A 20,563-nucleotide genomic window follows, 5' to 3' on the forward strand; every position below is an offset into this window, starting at 1 on the left:
CCTTATCTCTTTTCAGCAGCAGTGAAATAAGAGCTGTGTAAACATCCCTAGAGAAACTGCCTTTTTCAATCGAAAAATTAATCATATCCAGAAGAAATGGGCCCAACTGCTCCCAAAAGCAGGTATAAAATTCAGGAGGGATCCCATCAATACCCGGCGATTTGTCTCTCTGCATGACCTGCGCTGCATCTCTCACCTCGTCAAGCGAGATTGGTTTATCTAAATCGGCAGAATCTGTGCTTGAAAGTCGGGGCAATTGTAATTGACTTAAAAATCTGTCACACTGGCTTTTATCTGGGGATACCTCTGACTTATATAAATTACCATAAAACGTTTGGAATATTACATTTATTTGTTTGGGGTCAGTACTGATATTACAGATTTAATAGCTGGGATGTCTGAAAAATTCTCACTGCTCCTAATCCTTATAGCCAAGAGATGGGTCGGTCTGGCACCGTGAAAATAGTACCGTTGTCGGGTCCTATGAATTTGAAATTCGGACAACTGCTTCATAATATTGTTGATTTCCTTCTTGACTAGTGTACGCTGTAATGCCACTTGCTCTGTAAAATCACGTTGTAAAATAGAATCCAACCTAGTAAACTCTGCTTCAAGATTTTGCAACTGAAGGGATCTGGTTTTACATAAATTAGAACTAAACAATATTGTATTGCTCCTAATGAAGCCCTTTATTGCATCCCAAAGGACCCTAGGGTCCTCCACAGAACCAGCATTAAAATTGACAAATTCCTCAAATCCTACAATGAATTGACGAATAAATGCTTCATTTTTTTAACAGCGAAGTATTGAAGCGCCACCTGGCCGCACACTTAGTTAGTCGGCCCAGAGTTGCAGAGCAGAAAACCTCTTTATGGTCTGATAGAGTTATCGGAAGCAACTCTGCTGTGTTAATAAATTGAAAAAGTTGAGGGAAAGCAAAAAGAAAATCTATTCTAGAGAAAGATTTATGTCTACCAGAGAAAAAAGTGAAATCTTTAACAGAAGGGTTGATCAATCGCCATATATCTATAACTCCCAAATTGTTGGCCCAGGATTTCAGAGCATCTGTGGCCAGACCCTGCTACCCCGAGGATGTTGCATTCGATCTATCAAAAGCTGGGTCCCACACCGCATTGAAATCGGCACCCACAATAAAGGAATAGTCTGTTAGAGCTAACATTTTAGTTGTAAGCAAATTGTAAAAACTGCTGTCAAAAACATTAGGAGCATATGCTGCAATGAGCGCTATTTTCCTGCCATTAAATTCCACTTTAGCAATCACAATTCCATACATGTCAACCTTTGGTCAATCAAACCTGTATAACCAACCTCCAAAATCCGTATTTCCCTTATAAAATCTGTATAAGATGCAAATTAAAATAATTTACCTAAAATTTGAATGATAATTAACAATGATATATCCCAGTTACTTTTTATTCAATATTAATAACAATAAACCTTCAGAATGAATACAAAGCTCCAATGTTTGACAAAAACACAAAGTGTTATCAGCGTAGTTACGAAGGAAATACTTCGTTGTTTGGAGACAGGTTTCACCGAGCGGCTATTATGCGCGAGACTTCATATTAGCCACAAAGTCAGGAAAATCTGTTCGTAAAATTACGTTATAATGACCAAATACAATGAAAAGTATTTTTCCAGTGTCACCTGTGAAAGGTAATCCCATGTGATCTCGTTTGGACGGTAAACCTGTTGGTACAGGTAAACGCAGCACATGAATGAGGCATCTTTATTCTCGGCTACTGTCTAGACGCTATACCAGAGACGGTTGAAGAATCTCCACTTTGCCACATCCAATATGGCGGCGAGGATCACGTATGATTCTACGCAAAATGCGGCGTCTATGTTTATATGTCTATGACTTCACGGTTGGCGGGATTCTCGCAATGCGGTGTGCGCATGATCAAAAGTGGAACGAAGTCTCGCTACCACAAGATAACGCGCGATTTCATAAGACTCTTTACTGGCTGTCTGTGCTTTCTGTAATGTACAGTACGTTTGTAAATGCTATGCGTTCTTTTATCATTGTGGGAATTGATTATAGCTTTAAATAAATATTGAAGTTTTTTTAAAGAATCCGTATAACTTTATTTATACGCCTGTATACTATGTTTATTGAATCAAATCCGTATAAAATATGGACATTCTGTATAGGTTGACATGTATGCAATTCTACCCATGTCATCTGCCCAAGATGTCAGTGCTTTAATTGGTAAACTGCGTCTCACTATAATGGCCACACCTTTAGTTTTTGTATCTGCAGAGGAGAAGGCTATTGTATGGAAAAATTTATTAGCAAGACTTCCAGCGTCTGCTTTTAGCAAATGTGTCTCCTGCAGCAGCGCGATGTCAACATTTTTTCTTTTCAACAAACCTAAAGTACTAGTATGTTTGCGAGGAGCATTCAATTCGCCACAGTTCCAAACTAAAATTTTAAGTTCACCCATAATTTAACAAAATTGTCCCAGGTACAGCTGCATAAAAAATACCACCATAACTCTCTGTCTGGATAAACTCTGGTACAAGTGCATCCCAAGTAAAGTCCCTCATTACACAACACACACAAAACGTAGACGCAACATACAAAACAGGTGAAAAAGGGGAAAAAAAGAAACATTAACATATAAACAAATCGTAAATAGTAAATTAGGTCTGTGACCATGATGGCTATGGGGCAGCCATGGGAAAAGGGCCAGCCCAGCACTGTAACAGTAACAATTTTAGATGGAGTAAATTAGTTCAATATTAACTGGATTAATAATAAACATATGTCCAACTGTATGATTTTTCACAACCCGGCGGACGAACACCACAGTGCCCATAAAACATAACTGGTTTAGGGATAGTTATACTTAAAACATAGTGATAATAATTAACCAAGTATATTTGTTGAGAGCAGGCTATTCCACAGCTTACCGACTGAAAAGTCTCAATTTCAAGGTTAGTCCTTCATGTCAAATAACAGCAAGATAAACAAAATGAGTCCTACCAACAGTCTCTCCAGTTCAAAGAACCCGTAACTGAATAAGTGCCATACCAACGCCGACTCCAGCAGCAGCAGCGTCCGAAACGGATTAACAGTCAAGGCAGGGGGGTGTTATCATCACCTCCTGTGGCGGACTCCGGGCCCGGGGTCGGAACAGACCTCAGGAAATCCTCCTCTTCTTTGGAGGAGGTGAAGGCTTTGTATTGAGTGCTGTCCTTGATTTTCAAAGTGGCAGGATACAGTAAGAAAAAGTCCAGACCTTTAGCTCGAGCTGAATCCATGACCTGACGAAACCGCTGTAATCCGGGGAAAAACAGATTCTCCGACCCTTAATAGTAAGAGGAAATCTGCCACGACCATCTGCGCCCCTGGCCTACAATTCCTTGCAGCCTGCAAAATGGCCTGGCGGGTCCGGTAACAGAGCACATTGAAGATCAGGGTGCGGCTATCTTCTCGGTTGCGGGCGTTGTCGTTATAGATCTGGTGTGCTCTCATAATCTCAATCTGGAAACCACCAAGAGCAGGGAACCATTTGGGCAGAGAATGCGCAAGAAACTGAGCAGCGCTGGAGCCTTTGAGCCCCTCTTCAGTGACGCGAACATTGCACCGTCTGTTCCTATCTTCCATGTCAGCTAACTTCCGCTCCATAGCATGTAGCACTTGACCGTGGCTGTCCAGTGTACTGGTGTTGCTTCCGACCATGGTTTTCAGTGCATTTACGTCGGATTTGATGGTGCCGAAACCCGCCATCAGTGTTGCAAGTTCCGCCTGGATAGCACTTAGCTTCTCATCATTGTCTTTCCCCACCTGTTGAAACTGGGCAAGGCGAGGCTCAAAGTAGGCCCGCTACTTCTCCAGCACGGAGTCAGCAATGGCATCAATATCCTGCCGGTTGCTTTTGGTTTTCGTAGACATCGTTATCCGCTAACTCTAAGCAACCAAAAAAAAAACACCAGTGTAAAAACTGGTAACTCACAAAAAACAACAATTTGGCGAGGCTGGGCTGGGAGCTGAGAGCCTAGGCTGCCATCTTGTCCAGCTGGTCACGTGACTCCTGCCAGCGGGCTTTCTCTGAGGTAAAGGCTGCACTGTGTGGGGGGCCACTGTTACATTCCCCTGACTTTTCTCTCCCCTTTGTTTTGCAGACGGACGCGTCAGACAGAGGGCTGGGGGCTGTTCTGTCCCAGGAGGTGGAGGGGGAGGATCGTCCAGTGCTGTACATCAGCCGGAAGCTGTCGGTGTGTGAGGGCCGGTACAGCAACATAGAAAAGGAGTGCCTCACCATCAAGTGGGCAGTCCTCGCCCTCCGCTACTACGTACTGGGACGCCCTTTCACCCTTTGTTTAGACCATGCCCCCCTCCAGTGGCTCCACCGCATGAAGGATGCCAACGCGCGGATCACCCGTTGGTATCTGGCACTCCAGCCGTTTAAGTTCAAAGTGGTCCACAGGCCAGGGGCGCAGATGGTCGTGGCAGATTTCCTCTCCTGTCAAGGGGGGGGGTCAGCTGCAGGCCGGACGGCTCCCCGGCCTGAGTTGGGCGGTGGGGGTATGTGGCAGCAGGGGCATGGTCAAGCGTCGGGCTGTGAATGGAGGGCGGAGTCAGGGAAGGTAAGTGGCAGAAGCACTGCACCTGATGTGAGTTAACCTGTGTTTGTGTGTCTTCCCCAGTGACCGCGACCTATAAAAGGAGAGAGAGCAGAGAAAGGGGGCTCTCTCCTGACCCGAATGCATGTGTGTGCATGTGTGAGGGAATATAAAAGCTGAAAAGCTAAAATAAAAGTTTCTGAGAACTCAGTTCTGGCCTGCCATGCTTCTGTGCTCCACCCACCTGCTCTGGTTCTACAGCCACATAATCAAAAACTGCTATTGTCAAAACAGAAACTTATGAGCATGAAAAGTAGAGGCATTTCTGAATTCATTATAGTTTTAACTTAAAGTCTGTTGTATTGAATTGAAGTTATTAACTGTTAGCTGATGGAGAACAATTTGTATTTAAGTCTCAATCAAATTTTGTTCTCAAATTTTGTTCAGGTTGGTGTCATGATGCTATGAGCCAAACTTCTTGACGATTGGACTGGTAGACAATTTATGCCAGCTGGTAATTGCTAGTAGAAAATGAACTGTTTCTGAATTGCTCCGGCTAACATTACATCGGTAATGTAGTACTAATACATGTTATTTTTAAGAAAATAACATATGGATCAACTTAGTGCTGAAATAAAGAAGCTGGATAATAATTTTACAAGCTGGCAAAGATGTTCTACTCCAGCTACTACCAGCTCAGCCTGTGTTTAGGTAGTTAGTCACTGGTCAGACCAATCTGGATTTTACAACAGGGTCCCTTTTGTTAGTTTGCTTTTTTTTAATAAATACTTTTCAGAAAACATATACTTGTATTCATCTGTCAGTTTTCATGATAGCGTACAAGATTGACAATGTGTAAGTTAAAAGATGACTAGATAGCCTGTTTAAGACTGTTTAATGCTCTTTCATTTAATGAACATTTTAAATATTTAAAAATAAATCTGTTATTTAATTAATAAGCAGTCTTGGCAAGTCCTAATTATAAGATCAATACATAAGTGAGAGTTGTAGAGTTTTCACTCCACAAAAACATTACACCACTGTCATTCGTTACTTATTAATCCACTATCCAGGACTTGACCTCATTAGCTTATAATGAAAAATTTCAGTACCTTTTTCAGGTCAAATCCTCTTGTAATAAACTCTTGTTTTTGTTCTCATAATGCTGGAAGCACTGCCACATGATGAGCCCTCGGCCTGCTCTGCTATTTGTGCTTGGATCTGACCCTCAACACCCCATTAAAACACAGCCTGAAACATCGCCAGAGGGGCTCCAGCCATTGATACTGGATTCCCATGTGGATTGTTAAGTACCAGAGAATTTAAATTGCTAGACCATTTCATTAGATTAGAAAAGAATAAGAAATGTGATAACCTAGTTAAATACAAACTCTCACTCCCTGCCTTTAAAGCGCAGTGTTGTTTTGCTCTAAATATCTTTTAAAATCTTCCATGTCTTAGTACCTCAGCTCACATACAGTGGTGCTTGAAAGTTTGTGAACCCTTTACAATTTTCTATATTTCATCATAAATATGACCTAAAACATCATCAGATTTTCACACAAGCCATAAAAGTAGATAAAGAGAACCCAGTTAAACAAATGAGACAAAAATATTATACTTGGTCATTTATTTATTGAGGAAAATGAGCCAATATTGCATATCTGTGAGTGGCAAAAGTATGCGAACCGTTGCTTTCAGTATCTGGTGTGACCCCCTTGTGCAGCAATAACTGCAACTAAATGTTTCCAGTAACCGTTGATCAGTCCTGCACACCGGCTTGGAGGAATTTTAGCCCATTCCTCCGTAAAGAACAGCTTCAACTCTAGGATGTTGGTGGGTTTCCTCACATGAACTGCTCACTTCAGGTCCTTCCACAACATTTCACTTGGATTAAGGTCAGGACTTTGACTTGGCCATTTCAAAACATTAACTTTATTCTTCTTTAACCATTCTTTGGTAGAATGACTTGTGTGCTTAGGGTCGTTCTCTTGCTGCATGACACCTTCTCTTGAGATTCAGTTCATGGATAGATGTCCTGACATTTTCCTTTAGAATTCGCTGGTATAATTCAGAATTCATTGTTCCATCAATGATGGAAAGCCGTCCTGCCCCAGATGCAGCAAAACAGGCCCAAACCATGATACTACCACCACCATGTTTCAGAGATGGGATGAGGTTCTTATGCTGGAATGCAGTGTTTTCCTTTCTCCAAACATAACACCTCTCATTTAAACCAAAAAGTTCTATTTTGGTCTCATCTGTCCACAAAACATTTTTCCAATAGCCTTCTGGCTTGTCCACGTGATCTTTATCAAACTACAGACAAGCAGCAATGTTCTTTTTGGAGAGCAGTGGCTTTCTCCTTGCAACCTTGCCATGCACACTATTGTTGTTCAGTGTTCTCCTGATGGTGGACTCATGAACATTAACATTAGCCAATGTGAGAGAGGCCTTCAGTTGCTTAGAAGTTACCCTGGGGTCCTTTGTGACCTTGCTGACTATTACACGCCTGGCTCTTGGAGTGATCTTTGTTGGTCAACCACTCCTGGGGAGGGTAACAATGACCTTGAATTTCCTCCATTTGTAACAATCTGTTTGACTGTGGATTGGTGGAGTCCAAACTCTTTAGAGATGGTTTTGTAACCTTTTCCAGCCTGATGAGCATCAACAACGCTTTTTCTGAGGTCCTCAGAAATCTCCTTTGTTCGTGCCATGATACACTTCCACAAACATGTGTTGTGAAGATCAGACTTTGATAGAACCCTGTTCTTTCAATAAAACAGGGTGCCCACTCACACCTGATTGTCATCCCATGGATTAACACCTGACTCTAATTTCACCTTCAAACTAACTTCTAATCCTAGAGGTTCACATACTTTTGCCACTCACAGATATGTAATATTGGATCATTTTCCTCAATAAATAAATGACCAAGTATGTTTTTGTCTCATTTGTTTAACTGGGTTCTCTTTATCTACTTTTAGAACTCGTGTGAAAATCTGATGTTGTTTTATGTCATATTTATGCAGAAATATAGAAAATTCTAAAGGGTTCACAAACTTTCAAGCAGCACTGTACAGGTCTCTGCAGACTCAGGGAAACTCCAGTCCTACTTGGTTTTAAAAACAACTGAAAAAAGGATGAGTATCAGTATCTTCAGTATCAAATCCTTTCCTTCTAGTTTTATTATTAGAAAAAAAAAGCACCTCTTGGATTTACACACTTCTCGCTGTCTTACTCATTTATTTACTCATGTTTAGATGGCAGAATATTCACCACAAGGGGGAGCTGTTGCCCAATGTTGTTATTATTACTACTATATTACTACTACTACTTATATTAATGAGGGGAAGTATTTCAACACTTGTCTTTATTTAATATATTTCCTGTGTATATATCCTGTTAAAATGTCTTAACTTTCAAAATTATAATGTATTCATCTATATTTTATATACTCACTGACCACTTTATTAGGAACACCCATCCACCTGCTGTTTTATGTAGTTATCTAATCAGCCAATCCCTTAACAGCAGCACAATGCATAAAATCATGCAGATATAAATCAAGAGCTTCAGTTAATGTTCACTTCAAACATCAGAATGGAAAAAAAAATTGTGATCTCAAAGTGTGACTTTCACTGTGGCATAGGTGTTGGTTTGAGCCAGATGGACTGGTTTGAGTATTTCAGAAACTGCTGATCTCCTGGGGTTTTCACACACAACAGTCTCTCGAGTTTATACAGAATGAGGCGAAAAACACAAAACACTGAGTGAGCGACAGTCCTGTGGGTGGAAACAGATATCTTGATAAGAGAGGTCAGAAGAAAATGGCCAGATTGGTCAAGCTGCCAGGAAGGATATAATAACTCATATAATCACTCTTTACAACCGTGGTGAGCAGAAAAACATCTCAGCATGCAACAGCAGAGGACCACACTGGGTTTCATTCCTGCCAGCCAAGAACAGGAATCTTAGACTCAAGAACAAGTTCCTGTTAAAGTGGCCGGTGAGTGTATATAAAAACTATATACAGTACACAGGGATAATGCACAAGGATAAGACACCGTCATTTGTATATTACAGCTTTATTTGCCCATGTGTATTCATAGTGCTGCATTTACAAATGCATACTTGTGTCACTTCAGAGGTAGTAGACACACTGGAACAATTAAATGTGTTGACAGGGTACATCAACATGAAACCATACTGACTCCTCCTGCTGTATAGTGTAATCAGGCAACTGACTTAATGAAGAAATGTCAGTTAGTTATGGGAAATAGAAAATATCTCCTTTTACACTCAGCATAGTAGGAATAAAAAAGTGGAAAAGTAGTCACCTGGACACATAATGGCCTAGATGAACCAATATGTTGCAGTGTGAGTGCTTATATCTTAAATAATCTTGAAGAAGAAGAATGACTTTATCACACATACATGCACAGTGAAATTCCTCTCTGCATTTAACCCATCTGAAGCAGTGAACACACACATGCACACACACGTGAGCAATGAGCACATACACAGAGCAGTGGGCAGCTATGCTAATAGCGCTCGGGGAGCAGTTGGGGGTTAGGTGCCTCGGTTAAGGGCACTTCAGCCCAAGGCCATCCCATGTTAACCTAACCGCATGTCTTTGAACTCTGGGGGAAACCGGAGCACCCGAAGGAAACCCACACAGACATGGGGAGAACGTGCAAACTCCACACAGAAAGGCTCCTGTCGGCCACTGGGCTCGAACCCAGAACCTTCTTGCTGTGAAGTGACAGTGCTAACCACTACACCACTGTGCCAAATAAGCAGGGAAATCTATGGATCAGTCTCTGATTCAAAATGCTGCATAAACATAAACAGTACTGGATTGTTATAAAACATTATGGTACAGTGCAAAAGCAATTTATCTGGTACAATGTGCAACCTTAATCATTTTTACATGCTTAATTATTCCTTACATATAATGTATGATAAAACTTATGTAACACCCTATTTATAAATTACTACGGAACTAATTCTGTTACATGTTACTCCATCACAAAATTATAACTATATGTTAATAATTATTTTAAAGTAAATATCTGAGTCTTTTTAACCTGAGCCATATTTCCCCATCTCTCTGGGTTCAAATGTTTACTAGCGGGGAAAAAAACAATTGAAATCGGTCCAGTATTGAGTTAGAACACTATAACCAGCAACCATAAAAAAGCTATACAATGTAATCCTATGGGGCAATCGTCCGTGTAAACATAAACCGCTTATGTTCACCACTGACAGGTTCATAATGTTATTATGAGCTAGTAGTTATTACCCATGAACCTGATTTCCTCTGAATGGTAATCTTCCTGGGGGCTGTGTTGGAACCTCAAATACCTTTGTATAACACAGGTCTAGAAGGCCCAGTGGAGAGTTGAGTGGAAATATGTGATATATATGTTTTCGCTGTGTTCTGTCAAAATGGCATAACTCGCTCCCCACGTCTCCTCAGTGACGTAGACTCAGCCATAGTGGCAGTCTCTGGTGAGGAGCACTGATTGCAAGCTCCCATACAATCGAAACTCTCAGGCAAGTCAGGGAGGGGATTCCTCACCGAGGTTGCACGCAGTGTGTTAGCGTGAGCATGTAGCCTATGGGAAATTATAGTGTCTTGGATTAGCACAGTGTGTTAGAACAAGCATGTAGTTTATGGGAAATGAATAGTGTGCTGGATTAGCACTAATCCCATGTTTTGGAAAATGGAAAATGTTGTCTTAGGCCTCTCTGGGGTGTCACTAATCCATGTACGGTACAAAGTATGAAGTATGTGCATCCAGCTGTGTCAATTTGCATAGGTGAACAGACAGACAGAGAGAGAGACAGACAGAGAGAGACAGACAGACAGACAGACAGACTTTAGTAGTTTAGATGTCTGACAACATGGAAAGGATCCTTAGAGAGATACACCTGTATCTGTTTACCTCAATAACTCTAAAGAATTTGGAGAAAATGACTGTTTCTACACTTATTATTTTACCTTTCTCTTCTTCTGGTCTCTGACACAGTGCCACATTCAGTGCATCTATTATTGAATTGGGGCTGTTTTCTGATTTTGTTTTTAAGTTTAATCGATCTTTTATTTAACCAGGAAGGTCCCACTGAGATCCAATATCTCTTCTACCATGGATTCCTCATTAAGATGGGCAGCAAAATGAAAAAGAAAATATTTACAAAAGGAGAAGTTGCACAGAATTTGTGAAGAAGTCTATTTCCAAAGTAATGCCCAAATGTTTAACTGATTACAACAATATGAATGAGTGTCTGACAACATGGAAAGGATCCATTTTGTAAACATCAGAAAATAGCCCCATGTGATAATCGACTGGGCTCTGAATGTGGCGCTGCGTCAGAGACCCAAAGAAGAGAAAGGTAAAACAATGAGTGTAGAAACAGTGATTCACAACAGTTTCTTTACAGTGATTGAGGTAAACAGACACAGACGTATCTCTGTAGGGATCTTTAGCACGTTGTCATACATTTATAATAACATTATGAACCTGTCAGTCGTGAAAACAAGCAGATGCTTTGATGTGGATGATTGCCCCATAGGATTACATTGTATAGCCATTTTGTGGTTGCAAGTTATAGCGTTCAAACTCAATACTGAACCAATTTCGATCATTTTTGTATCTAGCAAGTATCTGGACCCAAAGAGCTGGGAAAATACAATTCCAATTCCAAAAAAGTTGGGACACTGTGTAAAACATAAATAAAAACAGAATGTGAAGATTTGCAAATCATGGAAACCCTATATTTCAGTGAAATTAGTACAAAGACAACATATCAAATGTTGAAACTGAGAAATTTAATTGTTTTTTGAAAAATATATGCCCATTTTGAATTTGATGTCAGCAACAGGGCGGCACGGTGGTGTAGTGGTTAGCGCTGTTGCCCCACAGCAAGAAGGTCCAGGTTCGAGCCCCGTGGCTGACGAGGGCCTTTCTGTGCAGAGTTTGCATGTTCTCCCCATGTCCGTGTGGGCTTCCTCTGGGTGCTCCGGTTTCCTCCACAGTCCAAAGACCTGCAGGTTAGGTTAACTGGTGACTCTAAATTGACCGTAGGTGTGAATCTGAGTGTGAATGGTTGTCTGTGTCTATGTGTCAGTCTTGTGATGACCTAGCGACTTGTCCAGGGTGTACCCCGCCTTTCGCCCGCAGTCAGCTGGGAAAGGCTCCAGCTTGCCTGCGACCCTGTAGAACAGAATAAAGTGGCTAGAGATAATGAGATGAAATGTCAGCAACACATTTCAGAAACGTTTGGACAGGGGCAACAAAAGACTGAAAAAATTGTGTAATGCTCAAGAAAACTAATTTGGTTCATTGGCAACATGACTGGGTATAAAAAGAGCATCCCAGAGAGGCTGAGTCTCTCAGAAGTAAAGATGGGGAGGGGTTCACTGCTCTGTGAAAGACTGCATGGGCAAACAGTGCAACAATTTAAGAATAACGTTCCTCAATGTAAAATTGCAGAAAATTTGAGGATCACATTATCTATGGTCCATAACATCATTAAAAGATTCAGAGAATCTGGAGAAATCTCTGTATGCAAGAGGCAAGGCTGAAAACTGACATTGGATGTCATGTAATCTTCAGGCCCTCAGGTGACACTTCATTAACAGCAGATATGTTTCTATTGTAGAAATCACTGTATGGGCTCAGGAACACTTCAGAAAACCATCATCTGTGAAAACAGTTCATTACTGCATCCACAAATGCAAGTTAAAACCATATATAAACAATATCCAGAAACACCACCACCTTCTCTGGGCCCGAGCTCTTTTACAGTGGACTGAGGTGAAGTGGAAAATTGTCCTGTGGTCTGACAAAACAAAAGTAGAAATTCTTTTTAGAAATCATAGACACCACATCCTCCAGGCTAAAGAGGAGAGGGACCATCTGGCTTGTTAGCAGTGCGCAGTTCAAAAGCCAGCATCTGTGACTGTATGAGGGGCATTAGTGCACGTGACATGAGTAGCTTGTACATCTGGGAAGGCATCATTAATGGTGAATGATATATACACGTTTCAGAGCAATATGCTGCCATCCAGACAAAATCTTTTTCAGGAAAGGCTTTCCTTCTTTCAGCAAGACAATGCCAAACCACTTTCTGCACATATTAAAACTGCATGGCTCTGGAGTAAAAGAGTCCGGGTGCTAAACTGGCCTGCCTGCAGTCCAGACCTGTCTCCCATTTAAAACATTTGGCACATTATGAAGCATAAAATACAACAAAATATGAAAAATGCTCCGTCCCAACTTTTCTGAAACGTGTTGCTGACATCAAATTCAAAATGAGCATGTATTTTTCAAAAAACAGTAAAATTTCTCAGTTTCAATATTTGGTATGTTGTCTTTGTATTATTTTCAATGAAATATAGGGTTTCCATGATTTGCAAATTATCACATTCTGTTTTTATTTACAGTTTACACAGCGTCCAAACTTTTTTTGGAATTGGGATTGTAAAAAAATAATAATAAAGGAGTTTTTCTTTAATAAGATATATGTGTTCAATTTCCTCTTTCTAGAAGATGTATTTGTGAGATTGCATATAAATATTACACAACAAATTTAATGTTTGGAAGAACTAAGATACTACTTGAGAAGTCCTGGGAGTTTGATTACCCTGGGTACCTAACTTTCCTTGAGCTTTAAAAAGCTTTTGATCAAGTTCCCCGCTGCAAATTGTGTTGTGGGAGGCCATCAGTCAAGCAGAATACCAGATTCCCCCCCTCCAAATTAAGAAGAATGATACAAAGTTTGTACATCATGAACAGGACTGCTGTGCAGCCTCTTGGTATGTTGTGGTTCGACTTTAAGACTGCTGTGAGACAAGGGTCAATAGTATCACCTATTCTGTTATTAAAACTGTCAATGAGAGGGAAGGACAAAGGGGTCATGAAATGAAAGACAACTTTGCTTATGTCGATGACGTAGCAGTTATTGAGTCTGACCCACTGACCTTGACCAACTCTGTCCTGGTGTGGAACATGGTGCTAAAAGAACATGGATTAAAATTAAACCTAGGGAAGACAGAGGTGATGGCAGTACCAAGGCACCCTGAGGAGATGAAAGTGGAAGTTGATGGAGTCATCTTGAAGCAAGTCAATCAATTTAAATACTTGGGGAATATTTTCGACAGCAAAGCTACACATGAGAATGCTGTTTTGGTGCGAATCAAGGAATATAACAAAAATGTGAACCTGCTCTACCTCTTTCTAAAAGACAAACATATACCACGAAAAGTGAAAATATATATACACTACCGTTCAAAAGTTTGGGGTCACCCAGACAATTTTGTGTTTTCCATGAAAAGTCACACTTTTATTTACCACCATAAGTTGTAAAATGAATAGAAAATATAGTCAAGACATTTTTCTGGCCATTTTGAGCATTTAATCGACCCCACAAATGTGATGCTCCAGAAACTCAATCTGCTCAAAGGAAGGTCAGTTTTATAGCTTCTCTAAAGAGCTAAACTGTTTTCAGCTGTGTTAACATGATTGTACAAGGGTTTTCTAATCATCCATTAGCCTTCTGAGGCAATGAGCAAACACATTGTACCATTAGAACACTGGAGTGATAGTTGCTGGAAATGGGCCTCTATACACCTATGTAGATATTGCACCAAAAACCAGACATTTGCAGCTAGAATAGTCATTTACCACATTAGCAATGTATAGAGTGTATTTCTGATTAGTTTAAAGTGATCTTCATTGAAAAGAACAGTGCTTTTCTTTCAAAAATAAGGAAATTTCAAAGTGACCCCAAACTTTTGAACGGTAGTGTACCGGTATATCAGACCATCCTACAACCAATACTGTGTTATGGCTGCAAAGCATGTACCCTTTCATCAAAAACCAAGAGAAGGGTGCAGGCAACAGAGATGAGAGTTCTTAGAATGATCAAGAGTGTAACCAAACCCGACAAAACCAGGAATGAAAAAATGACAAGAACTGGGTGTGGAGAGTGTCCTCATATTGTGGCGTGTGCCCAACTTAGGTGGTTTGGTCATATGATGAGAATGGAGGACCAACAAATACCAAAGAAATGGTTCATCTGGAAACCTACGACTAAAAGACGCATTGGTCAGCCAAGAAAGAGATGGATCCAAAACATTACTGAGTCGCTTACAGCAAATTGACATCTTTGGACTCTGTAATGGAAGCTGAATTATTTAGACCGGGATAAATGGAAGAAGCTTATCTGCTGACAGATGCTAGGCCTATCAGGAGTTTGGTGAGAAGGTGAGGAAGAATAAACAAACAAATACCAAAAAGCAGACAGGTTTATATTAGTAGATTTATTTGTATGATGTCTCTATTAGACAAGTACATTGTGAAAATACTGAATCCTATTCAAAATAAGTAAAAACGCAGTCTTTAGATTTGAAGGTTGCTTTAAATTACAAATTGTTGTGTAGCTATCTGTAAAAAAAAAAAGGATTCTAAAATAAATCTAATATAATGATGCCACTATACAGATTTCTAATTAGCTGCAGGGAAGAAAAATAAATTTAAAAAAATCGAAAAAGTTATGAAAGGACATTTTGTATGTGCATAGACTGGTGTAGAACATTTACAATGCTGATAATAAAGTTAATATCCAGAATTTCTTGTATTTGCAGGGCAGTGATCAAACATTGAGTTCAAGGAAATTACTATATATAAATAATTGCAATATATTATATAATTATTAAGACATACACACATACATACATACATGTCTAGTTGTATTAGATATACACTGTATTTTATTGTACACTGTATACCGTTTTAGTAAATAAAAACAGTGCGTTGAAGAAAATATCACAAATGATTCAAAAATTTATACAATAGTATATTACATTTTATTTGATAAGGCCAGTGGTGTTTAACTAGTTGGAAATCAAGCCCATGGTTTGATGGAATAGTAAAAGATCTAAAAATATTGTGTGCTAAGTACTACATTTTAAAGCGTCAATCTCAGTCTTATATCATGAAATGCAAACTGTATTGATATGTTGAAAGCTTTCAAAATAAATATTTAAGCACACAAAAATGTTGAATATTATTAAATAATAATAGGCAACAATACATGTGGTCTACCTTATTTCTTCAAATCAACAAATCAAAGCAAACAATTAGTGTATTAAAATTGCAACAATTAGCACTATAATCCTGCATCACATTTTAAACTGTAGCTGGAAAAAAAACTAAAAACCACAACATGGATTATTACATTAAAAGCATTTATCAGCAAGCAGTTAGCAGTACAGTCCTTACAGTGCACTGCCTGACTTCACTGGTGTTACTATCACATAGCCTTCCGGTAATAGTGAATATATGCACATATACATGGGCCACTCACTGTATCATAATAATCAGTTTGATTATGCAAAGCAATTTAAGGAACGAAGGCTGTAGCTATAAATCATGAACTTGAGATGATGTGATGTTATGTAGTAGGTATGTTGTTAAAAGAAAGCAGTGCTTTTTAATATAAAGTCATGCTTTAATTCAATTAATCAAATATGAATCAAACTGACTTACAAGATGTACAGTACTGTGCAAAAGTAGTAGGCACATATAAAGAAATGCTGTAGACCAAAAATGGCTTAAAAATAATTAAATTAAATGTTTCAACATAAAAAAATAAACCATAGGTGCTAAAAAAAAAAAAGCAATTGGACTTGCTTGAAGTTCTTGAAGACGTTTCACCTCTCATCCGAAAGGCTTCTTCAGTTCTGTCTGACTAGTGGGGAGTTCCAGGTATTTATCCTCCAGTGGATCAAAAGCAACCCTGAGGAGAGTTGTTGAGGTTACCTGGGTCGTTGAGTCATCCTGTAGGTGTAGGTCACTAGGGGCCGGGTGTGAACAGCGTTAGTGGCCCAGAGAGTCATTAGGGTGATCTGTGGGTCGTTGGCTCTCTCTGCCATCATGTGAGTCATTGAAGTCAGCTGAGTTTTGGTGTGGATGTGTATTCAGTTTTCTGGGACGTGTACTCAACGACCCAGGTAACCTCAACGACTCTCCTTAGGGTTGCTTTTGATCCACTGGATGAATACCTGGAACTCCCCACTAGTCAGGCAGAACTGAAGAAGCCTTTCGGATGAGAGGTGGAACGTCTTCAGGAACTTCAAGCAAGTCCAGTTGCCTGGGTTTTTTTTTTAGCATTTACAGGTTACGATGACCTGGATGACTGAGAACCTTCACAGACATATTAAAAAATACTATAAATAAACAGTAATCAGTAACCCATAATAAATGAAACAAAGGCTACATCCACACGACAACGGCAACGAGATTTTTTTTTTTTAAATATCGCGTCCACATGGGCAACGGATCAGTAAAATATCAGGTACATATGGCAACGCAACGCTTGCTGAAAACGATGCAATACACATGCCACACCTCTACGTGCGCTGTAAGACGGTACCATCGGAGACACCAGAACAATAGAAGAAGTAGACGCATGCGCATAAACCTCTTCTTCTGTAGCATTAGCCACATAAAGTTTTGATTATTAATCAGTAGCGTAAAACGAAAGACGCGGAAAGAGGAATGAATGGGGGTAGATGGAAGCCGGTACGCCAACATTCTGATATCCTCCAGAATTCTTTAATGGTCCGGAATAAATTCAGTGCTACACGTTGATGGATTACTTTGTTCTTCTACGCCCTTTTTGAGGAATGTATTGTCGGACTTAAACCAACATCTGAAGAGGTGAGATCGCTCCTTTTTTTTTCCTATTTTTGCTGGCGGGATTGTTTTTGTTTTTGGAAAGCGCACGGGCGGTACGCGGTTTGGTTATACTCAGTACTTCTGCAGTGTTTGGACTAAAGACTCTGCCCTAAGGGCTATTCTCTCCCTCTCTCTCTCTCCCTCTCTCACTTTGCACCATTACACAATAAATATTCACAGTTAAAATATTTTGTAAGCGCGTTTCATGAACCAAGTTATAGGATTTGTTGACAACTCGCATCGAGTTCGTTACACTTCTACCCAGCGTGACGCACTGACAGTCATGTGGTTGTGATGTCATCGTAAACAAATCCGTTCTACTCATCCAGACGACTTCGCAATGGCGCCGTTGCCAGATTTTTCCACTCTGGGACCCATTCTCAAAAGATTTTGTTTTGGGGCACCCAAAACGCCAGTGCCGTGTGGACGCTAGGCCAAAACGATAAACAATTTTATCAGATTCACCTGAATCCGTTGCCGTGTGGACAGGGCCAAAGTCAATATTTGGTGTGAGGCGACCCTTTGTTTTGAAAAAAAAAAAAATAGTAGTCTCAGGGACAATGAGTGCAGTTTTATAAGGAAATGAGCTGTAGGTTTTACTGAACATCTTGCAGAACCAGCCACAGTTCTTCTGGACACTTTGTCACACTCGTGTCTTCATTTTGCCCCAAAACCCAGTAGCCTTTATTATGGTTTTCTTTTTAATCTCAGATACAAACTTTTTTTTTCTGTAACATTTAATTTTGTGCTGGGAAACAAACATTTGGAACTCTAAAATGTTTTTGTACTGACTCGATAATGTAGAAGTCATAAAATAGAAATTTATAACAAAATTTGGATGGAAAAAAAAGGGTGCCTAAGACTTTTGCACAGTACTGTGTGTTGGGGTCGAACAGTATTATTTGGTTGTGTACAGTATTTGGTTAAAACTCAATGAAGATGACTTTACATATTGCACTGGGGTTCAATGCAAATATTACATTGCTAGGTCAAAAAAAATTCTAGCATTTTTGTTTCAAACAGATTTAGACTTAGTTTCGTGTATTTTATCAAAACCATGTAGAAATACCACTGTTTTTCACTCTGTACGTTTGTTCATAACAAGGAGGAATATTTTCATGTTTTAGCACATTCTAAAAAAAGACATTATTATTTATACTGGTAAAGCATAACATACAGGATATAGCATATCCTATCCTGCTATACTGTCATACCAGCACATTTTTACCTCCCTAGATATGTCAATAACTCAATACTGACCAAATCTACATTAGTCTGAAGTAACCCTTTGTTCTAGTTTATGTGTTTGTGTGTGTGGATGTATACCTCAGTCTAACTTAGCAACCACATACAAAAGGTAATGTCAACTTTAACCTTATTACAATGATAATATGTCAACTTCACATTAGCTGTATGACAGGTATGAAAGAAACAAAGCAACATTTTCATACACTCTTTATACTCTCACTGAGCACTTTATTAGGAACACCTGTACATCTAATCATTTATGAAGTTATCTCATCAGCCTATCATGTGGCAGCAGTGCAAAGCATAACATCATGAAGTCACGTGCCAGCAGCTTTAGGTAATGTCCACACTGACCATCAAAATAGGAAAAAAATGTGATCTTTTGACTGTAGCTGATTGACTGTAAAAACATAGCCTGGTCTGAATTATCTCAATTTCTGCTGAGGCACACAGATGGTAGGGTCAGAATTTGGCACCAACAGAATGAATCCATGGACTCAATCTGCCTTGTGTTACTCAACAGTCCAGGCTGGTGGAGGTGCTGTAATGGTGTGGGGAATGTTTTTTTGGCACTCTTTGGGCCTGTTAATACCAACCCATCATCACTTGAATGCCACAGCCTTTTTGAGTATTGTTGTTCACCATCCATTCATGGGCACGATTTACCAGCTTCTAATGGATACTTCTAATAAGAAAATGCCCCATTAAGCAAAACTTGTCTCAAACTGGTTTCATGAACATGACAGTGTTCTTCAGCCACCTTCCCAGTCACTGGATCTGAATCCAATAGAGCACCTTTGGGAAGTGGAAGAATGAGAGATTTGCAGCATGAAAATGCACCTGAAAAATCTGCAGGGATTGCATGATGCAATCATATCAACATGGACCAGAATCTCAAAGGAATGTGCCCAACCATGCCATGAGGATTTGAGGCTGTTTTTAGAGCAAACGGAGGTCCTACCCAGTGTTAGTATAGTGTTCTGAATAAAGTGCTCAGTGAAAGTATTATTTAATAACACAACCCCATGAAGTATTTACTCATTCATTCACAATCCAATGGAATTTTTTTGTATTAAATTTCTGTTTAATTTTCTTTTTTATGCATTTAAGCAAGCAATATTTTCCCTTTTTTGATTGTTCGTTTCCACATTTATTCATTTTTGTGGCCAAAGTAACTTGCAGTTTAGAGTTAAGGTCCTTGCTGGGATTTGAAATCCCAACCTTCTAATGTGTAGCCGACTAAGACATCGCTGCCATATTTTAATGCAACATTTTCTTTAGTGACCCTCTGTAGAGCCAACATTGGACCCTCTGTGCAACCAAAATTGGACATACACAATTTCTGAAAGAAATTACTTTAACAATGTATATATGTGTGACTTTGAAGCATAGGAAATTTTATACACAATATGTTGTTATGGCTTGTTTGGGATTAAAAAGACAGTAGTATTTACATCTGCCTTTTAAACCAATCCCTAAAGTTGATCCTGAATATCATTCAAGTACAATAAATGTTGCGACATTGCTAGAATTGATTAATAACAGCTTAATTAGTTTGACATGTTAAATAATTAATTATTCCACGAAATTGGGTCATACATGAACTGATAGCCTTGTCGGCTATAAGCCATGTATAACGAGACTGAGTGGAATAACTGTTTTATTATATCCACGTTCACTGGATTTTGAGAATCAGAGTATTTTTATTTTTTGCAAATTCGATAAATAAAAATTTTATACAAAACGTCCAACAAAATAATTTCTGCTTAGGCAGACTCCTTAAAAACCTATTGATGGCTGCACAAATTGACTTTTTTTTTCTAGACCTCAGCACGGTGTCTTGCTGTCGTGTCAAGGTATAGAATAGCTTGAGACTAGTGCTGTCAAGCGATTAAAATATTTAATCGCGATTAATGTCGCAACTGTCATAGTTAACTCGCGATTAATCGCAATTTAATCGCACATTTTTGTCA

Source organism: Neoarius graeffei, chromosome 21, assembly GCF_027579695.1.
Source record: "Neoarius graeffei isolate fNeoGra1 chromosome 21, fNeoGra1.pri, whole genome shotgun sequence".
Lineage (NCBI taxonomy): Eukaryota > Metazoa > Chordata > Actinopteri > Siluriformes > Ariidae > Neoarius > Neoarius graeffei.